Here is a 7,114-nt window from a genome sequence, read left to right on the forward strand (position 1 = left end):
TCTCATGGTTCACAGGTTTGAGCCCTGCATCAGGCTCCGCACTGATGGCACAGAGCCTGCATAGGATTCTCTCCCCCTCTTTTTGCCCCTTCCGGGCACTCACTCTCTCAAAATTTGTACAAGAAATTAGAGAAAATGAAGAAAAGAAGTCCTCCATCATCTCATCACGTATCACCATCAGCTGTCAGGTTTACCTCCAGCTTTTTAGTTACTAATGACAGTGTGACTACTATGTATTATAAATGGCAGAGTATTTTTATGAGCAGTTTCCCAAATTCATTCTAAGCAGGGACTTGACAATTTGTCAACTGCATGTATATACAATACTAATGACTGAATCATTTCCCCCAAAGCTGGACATAAAAGATGTTTTGGTTTTGCTATTCAAAGGAAACCAGCAATGGGCAAGTGGGCAAACATCTTCCCTAAGATATCCCTAAGATATCCGACTCCCCACCTGAATCAGACCATGAAAGGACTCCAAATGATCAAGGTGACTATGGTAATAGTGATGGCACCATTTCAGACCAAGTTCAGAGAAGGACACAACCAACAGATGCAGACTTACTGGTGAGAATTCAAGATGTGGCAGCAGGACATCAGGAACTCCATCACTACCAGACCCCAAGTCACAGCCCTTAACTCCAAAAATCCCAGAAATTTACTGCTTAAACAGGCAGCATTTCACCACCTCCCCCTTCATTAGCACCTTCTCTAGGCTTCCATTAGCACCTGCAGCAAGGTTTTTGAAAGGATCTGGGTTGGCCGTCTGCTTAGGAGATCGATCTCCATTTTAATGTAGCCCTCCCTGCATATAAACTGAAGAGAGGGTGCAGGGTGTGTTCAACAAGAAAATCTGACCTGGAGGAATTGAGAGTGGTTAGCAAGTATTGTGAAACGTGCCTAGTTCCAATTAATCAGAAAATACCACATGCCAAAGAAGATTATTCTAATGGTCACTGCTTTCTCCCCCTCTGGTAAGTAGGGTTCATAGCAGGTTGGTAAAATGTAAACATGTATAAGAAGGCAAGCCTCCTGTCGCTATGATGCTGAAAAGCAGAAATGTGTAATCAGCGAGGACAATAAAAATTCTGTCTCTCCCCTGAGGACACTGGAAAATAAAAGATTGCAAAAAAAAAAAAGCAAAAGCATAAATGAAGATTCTGGTGTAGGGTCCTTCTTTTGCAGAGGACAATACTAGTACTTAAGGTGCAAGGCACTACCTTTTAATAGCTATGGGACATGTTACTAGTATCCTGCTGCTTTCTCAGCTGGAGAAATAGGATTAGTGGCCTAAGAGAGAAGAGCTTAAACTGATTAGTCAAGTGGGCAGTCCCAGGGTGAAGCAGCAGGAAAAAGGAACAGCCCAGTGTTCTGGGTCCTGCAGAGTAAGAACCTGGAGGGATTCAAGGGCCGTCCAGGACTCGAGACTGCAATTTACTCCAAGAGGGGTTTTAACCTTCCATCTTCAAGCTGGGCTCCACATCAGAGGCCAGACTTGGGTTGGCTTGAACACCATTTATGATGTATTTAGACTGCAGAAAGGAGTTTCAGAATGGCCACCGTGTATTTATTCATTCACTTATTCAACCCACAGGGTCTACGAAGCAAGCATATCAGGTGTTGTGTATACAGGGATACAGAACCGGAAGGCTGCATGCAAGGAACAGAATTATTCTGCTTAATAAGAACCCTAAATGACAAAGATCCAATTTCTTAAATCCAAGTCTGGATTCAATGGGGGAGGAAGGGACCTTCTAGATCATCATGGACCTACTTTATCTGGAGGAAAACACAAAAAAAAAAAGCCCACCATGAAGTCCAAAGTTGTGTGCTGCCTGAAGAACACATTTAGTTAAGAGACGGTGCTGAGGTCTACAACCCTAGCCAAGAGCTCCTCCCATAAAACAGAAAACACAAATTTTAAAGAACCTGATGCCCAGCATATAAATTTTCAAGATGGAATATAGGACATGTTCACTGGTAATCCTGGTAAAGTACTAAGGGGCTGATCCCAAAAGTTACAAGAGAAAGCAAACTCCCTTTCTGAATCAAATGACCCGGTTCTACCTGTTGTGGAAAGGACAGACACCGATTGTAGAACTGAGCAGGCAGCCCAAATAGGTTACCGAGAGCAATTATAAAAATTACAGTGGAGATTATGATCACAGCAAGCCATCAAAAATGGTTAAGCTTCACCAAAATGTGCAGAAAGACCTGCCTGCACTGTACTTAATGGAAAGGATTTCCAATGTTAAATCTAGCACTTATCTCTTTTAACCAGGGGGTTTTATTAGTTTAATGCAATCCTATCTACCCAGATGTTTAATAGATTTCTCGAGCACGTGGCATAAAAACAAAACTATCTTTGCTGCAACCAGGTAAAGCTGGTGGACCGTGAACAATGATCTTCGACTGAGACGTCTAACATATTAAAACAGATTACTGCAGGGTCCTGAGAGTTATTTCTGAAATAGGAAGTGGCTGGATAAAACGATTTCCTCTCAGAAAACTCAAGAACATCCCTCATGTACCAGTCTCAACCATTTCCCTCCTCCCCCAACTCCTAAAACACAACTCAGGAAACACCACCACCACCCCCAGAGAAGCTTCAAGATGCTCTTTTCTTTCCTGACATTCTTCCCCTTGCATCTTCCCTACGGCTAGCCACGGAAACTACCACTTTGGTAGAAGTGTTTGAACAACACTGCAGCAGAGATGCCTGGGCTGTGTGCCTAACACAAGCCCCGCTCCGAGAATTCCATCTCCCCCACAAGTACAGGCCTCAGGGAGGGGCCAAGTTCACCCCCCCCCCAAAAGCAGCCGTGGGAAGTAACTGGTGATAAAGGAACGGGGGTCATGCCGGACTCCCGTCCCTTGCTCTAAGTTGTACGGCCCTGGGAGTCTGTTTACAGCCTCTGGAGACAACCCCCAGACACTGGGAGCTCACTTGAGGCCTCTAAGCCACATTTACTCTCCAGGCTCCTTCTGAATGGGCAGAATTCACCGGACCATGGTGGGCACCTGACCATTTGGGGTCAAGCTCTTTCTCCCAGGGATTCCAATGGAAATCTGGGTCTGTCAGCATTGGGACTTGGGCACTGGTACCCTCGGGACCTGACGTAAGGCATTTTAGCATCTGTAAGCACAGAAGTAGAGGAAGTCCACTTACTACCCTCAGGGATGAAGCCAATCCAGGGAGGAAAGTGGCAGCCAGTCTTGGCTCCTGGTTCTAAGAGTTTAAATAACTAGAATACAAACTAGGACTTAAATAAAAACATGAAATCCAAAACTTCTAGTAATTTTTTAACCCCAGAGTAGCTTAGAAGACTACTTCTTTATCAACACATACTGAAATTTATTTATTTCCAAGATCAAGGCATTTTCAGTTCTCCAAAGCCCTTTGTCAAGCCAATACGTGGAAGAAGAAATGTTAAGTATCAACAGAATCACGCTCCTTGCCTTAAGTGAGGAGCCAGGAAAATCTGAGAATCCTGGGTGCAGGGTTTTACTTTCAAATCCTCAAATTCGGGACATCTGAGGCTTAATCTACAGACACTGAGGGGGAAGCTCCTTCAGGCTCAGAAGCGAGGGGCACCCAACCGGTGCTGGAGTCCAGGTAACACAGATACTGGCATCCCTACCTCTGCCCGTTTGTTGGCCCACATCCCTCCACAGCCTTGGCCGGGGCGGGGGGGGGGGGGGATAAAATCACAATTGTGCTGGCAATTCCACGGTGTTCCTGGCCAGTGACTCTCCCCGTTCACCCGTCACTGCTGATCTACCTGCCCCCACCCCCTCAAGCCATGTACCAGGCTCAGTCCCAGGCAGGGCCAAGTCCAGGGCTGATTGGGACAGACTGTCCACCTCTGTGTGTTCCAAACGTTTACACTTTGGTAAGTGAGCCAATGGACACACCCACGTATTGCAGTCCGATCAGGTGAGAATCGAAGAGCATATGGTCTACTGCAGGCCTGAAGAGAAAGGAAGCCGTGGGCTCCACACTGGGGGGGGGAGAGAAGGAACCACAACAGATCTCTGGAAACTTGCTCAAGGATGCTCATCTAAACCGCGTGACCATCCGTGAACCAGCCCCCAGCACAAGCACTCAGCCTTCCGAAAGGTAGACAACAGCCATATTAAGTATTTTCACTTCATTTCCTTTTTCTGGGTCAGCAAGGAGGGAAAAACTCACGTCGGTCACCAACCCCTCCCTTGTCTCAAAGGGGACATACACCTGCTGGAGCCCAGAGGGGGCTGGACACTCAACTGGCCACCCCTCCTGTGCGCTCCCTTTCAGATCAGAGATGCACGCTGCCTCCTGGGGATGCGGGTTCTCCCCCCACCCCACCCCCCAGAACCACTACCTGTGAAAAGCCCGTTCTAAAGCAGGGGGGGGGGGGGGGGGCGGGGGCTGTTATCCCAAGTTTGTCTCATCTGTAACCGGACTGAGCTGTAAGCAGACTCCTGCCAGCACCTCAAAGGCCACGGCTCTGAGGACACTGGCCGGAGCTTTAGTTACAATATCTTTTTTCACTGCCCATCACGTGCTCATCCTCTCCCTCCCCTTCCCCCCCCCCACCCCCCATCTACTGGCTCCTAGGGTGGATTTTGTTTTTTAACCTCTGTAACCAAAGAACCTGATAAGGCCATGCGATAAAGGAACGGTGGCCTAAAAACCCTAAGTTTCCAGTTGCAGCAGCTCTATGGCTCATTTTTCATGTTTCACACACATAAGACATTGACAAAGGCCCTAAAAAGAAGAGACACAGGAGGCAGCCAAAGAGATACCTAACACTCAATCAGAGCCGTGCAAGTGAGGAGAGCATTAGGAGTTTTTGGGAGCCAGGCCAAGTGTTTTTCTACCAGAGGAATAATTTAGGGTTGGTGCACAGTCAGCAGCTTGGAGAAGGTACAAGAACACAGGAGCTGGACAACCGGGAGGCCCCGGAAAACCCACTCAGCCCTGCCCAAGTCCACCGGACAGACAAACCCTTCACGGTCAAGACTGTTAAGCAGAGGAGGATTCGTCTCTTCCATCCATCAGGCCAGGAGAATAATTACAAGTAGAACAATAGAAACAAAGGATGTGACAAGGTATCTGGCAACCTCAGTAGAGCCCTGTACTCCAAGACCGGTTTAGCTCAAGCTACTGGTTTCCTCCTACCCTCCCCCGCCACCAAGAAGTCTACAACCCTGCCAGATGCACATGTCTGTTCAGCCTCACAGGACAGCAGCACAAAGCCAGCATCTGCCGGAGTTTTTCCCTTTTTAAAAATACAACTCTCGGGGCACCTGGGTGGCTCAGTCGGTTAAGCGTCCGACTTCGGCTCAGGTCATGATCTCGCGGTTTGTGAGTTCAAGCTCCGTGTCGGGCTCTGTGCTGACAGCTCAGAGCCTGGAGCCCGTTTCAGATTCTGTGTCTCCCGCTCTCTCTGACCCTCCCCCGTTCATGCTCTGTGTCTCAATAAATAAACGTTAAAAAAAAATTTTTTTTTTTAAATACAACTCTCAACAGAAAAACGGTTTTGTCAAACTTTAAAAAGACAAAAATAAGTTCTGTTCTATACCTGCTACCAGAGGCAGGATGTGATTTATTCAAGGGTTTCGAGGATTGTCCACAAGTTACTGGGGACTCTTAGGGTAGGTACGGGGGGGGGGGGGGTCACTTCTGTCCACTTGACCAATGCTCCTTAGAGAGACCACCTCAGCTTTTCACATTTTGTTCGGAGTCTGGTGCAATTTGAACACTCCATTAAGGGAAATTACCGAGGCTCTTAAAGTTACATTCCCAAAGACAGAGTCTATGAAAATGCTCAACCCAACCCTAGATATAGTCCTGTTAAAGGCTACACTCGAAGCCTATTTTGGAGACATGTAATTTTTAACTGTACAGTTTTCGCGGCTTTTCAACTAAGCTGCTGACTAAAGCAGGGAATAATTTTACAACGCCATTATCCACATGTGGATGGTTCATTTGTTAGAGTATCCTAACTTCGGGCTGCCTACCCTCATCTCCGTTGTCCAACCTGCTCCTGGGTCCTATGCCAGCTGCCTGCTGTTGTAGGCTAAAGGTATGCAAACCATTTTTCATGCCAACAGAAATAAGACAGTGACACTGGATGTCCTGAGTGCATTTCTCCAAGATAAATATAAACTGGAGGTTATGTATTGTTGCAGACAATTGATACAACTTCCATTTATTAAGTATGCATGTTCATGTTTTTCCAAACTCGTCAAAGTATGATCCAGAGACTTCCAAGGGTCGAGCAAGATCAAAACGATTATCCTGATACTAACTCATTGTTTCCCTTTTTCGCTAGGATGCCGTTTGCCCTGATGGCGCAGAAGCAAGGACAGGAAGATCGCTGGCCCCTGAGCACGATTCGAGGCAGCAGTTACCGTATTCTGGCACCAGACACTACCTCCATCTCACCATGAAACCCCAGGACCTGCTGCTTAAGGCCAGTTTCATATTTAAGAAGGTCTTGAAACACTAGAGACTCCATGTTGATATTCGATTGGACATACAAAGCACTTTGGCTGCCCTCCGAGGGTGACGGTGGTTCATGTCCCCTCTTTCCATGGGACACCTTTTTTTACTGCAAAGACAGCTACCAACTATGGTTACTCAGACTCAGGTATTTGCCAAGACTTTCTTGAAAATGAACCTGCCACTTGATGGAAAATAACTGCGTTTTTATTGCCAATGAGAAAATTCAAGCTTTCAAGTGAAAAACAGAATTTTAGAAAACTTATCTTCCATGAGCTTGACAGCCCTAATAAAGGTGTTTATAAGATTGATGGTGATATTAACGGGTTTTTTTTTTTTTTGGTATTTCATAATGAAATGTGTCAACACTCAGATCAGGGCTAAATAAAACTATTTTCCAAACAACCAAAGAATGAGGTCACAAAGCCTTTAAAAGAGCTATTCATTATTTAAGACAGACCAGTGGACACAGATATGGTCTTATTTTTTCTCCATTTCTCCTAACCTTTAAAATTTTTGTTTTTGAGAGAGAGAACGAGAGAACGAGAGAACGAGAGAACGAGAGAACGAGAGAACGAGAGAACGAGAGAACGAGAGAACGAGAGAACGAGAGAACGAGAG

The 7,114-nt window shown here is 46.2% G+C and overlaps 1 protein-coding gene and 1 long non-coding RNA gene across 4 annotated transcripts in view; one reads left to right on the plus strand and one right to left on the minus strand.

Moving 5' to 3' along the window:
• The window catches only part of PRKCA (protein kinase C alpha), a 404,563-nt gene that overhangs the window by 359,669 nt on the left and 37,780 nt on the right, over positions 1-7,114 (minus strand). The gene's annotated exons all lie outside the window — the stretch shown is intronic.
• On the plus strand, positions 2,761-6,810 carry LOC121015314 (uncharacterized). 2 transcript variants are annotated; one of them, XR_005783754.1, is made up of 2 exons: positions 2,761-4,123; positions 6,324-6,810. It is a non-coding gene; the product is annotated as an uncharacterized LOC121015314 (long non-coding RNA). The 2 variants fall into 2 exon arrangements; XR_005783755.1 differs by lacking the exon at positions 2,761-4,123 and adding an exon at positions 4,885-5,097.

Source organism: Herpailurus yagouaroundi, unplaced genomic scaffold, assembly GCF_014898765.1.
Source record: "Herpailurus yagouaroundi ecotype Mexico unplaced genomic scaffold, PumYag 206, whole genome shotgun sequence".
NCBI classification, from domain to species: domain Eukaryota; kingdom Metazoa; phylum Chordata; class Mammalia; order Carnivora; family Felidae; genus Herpailurus; species Herpailurus yagouaroundi.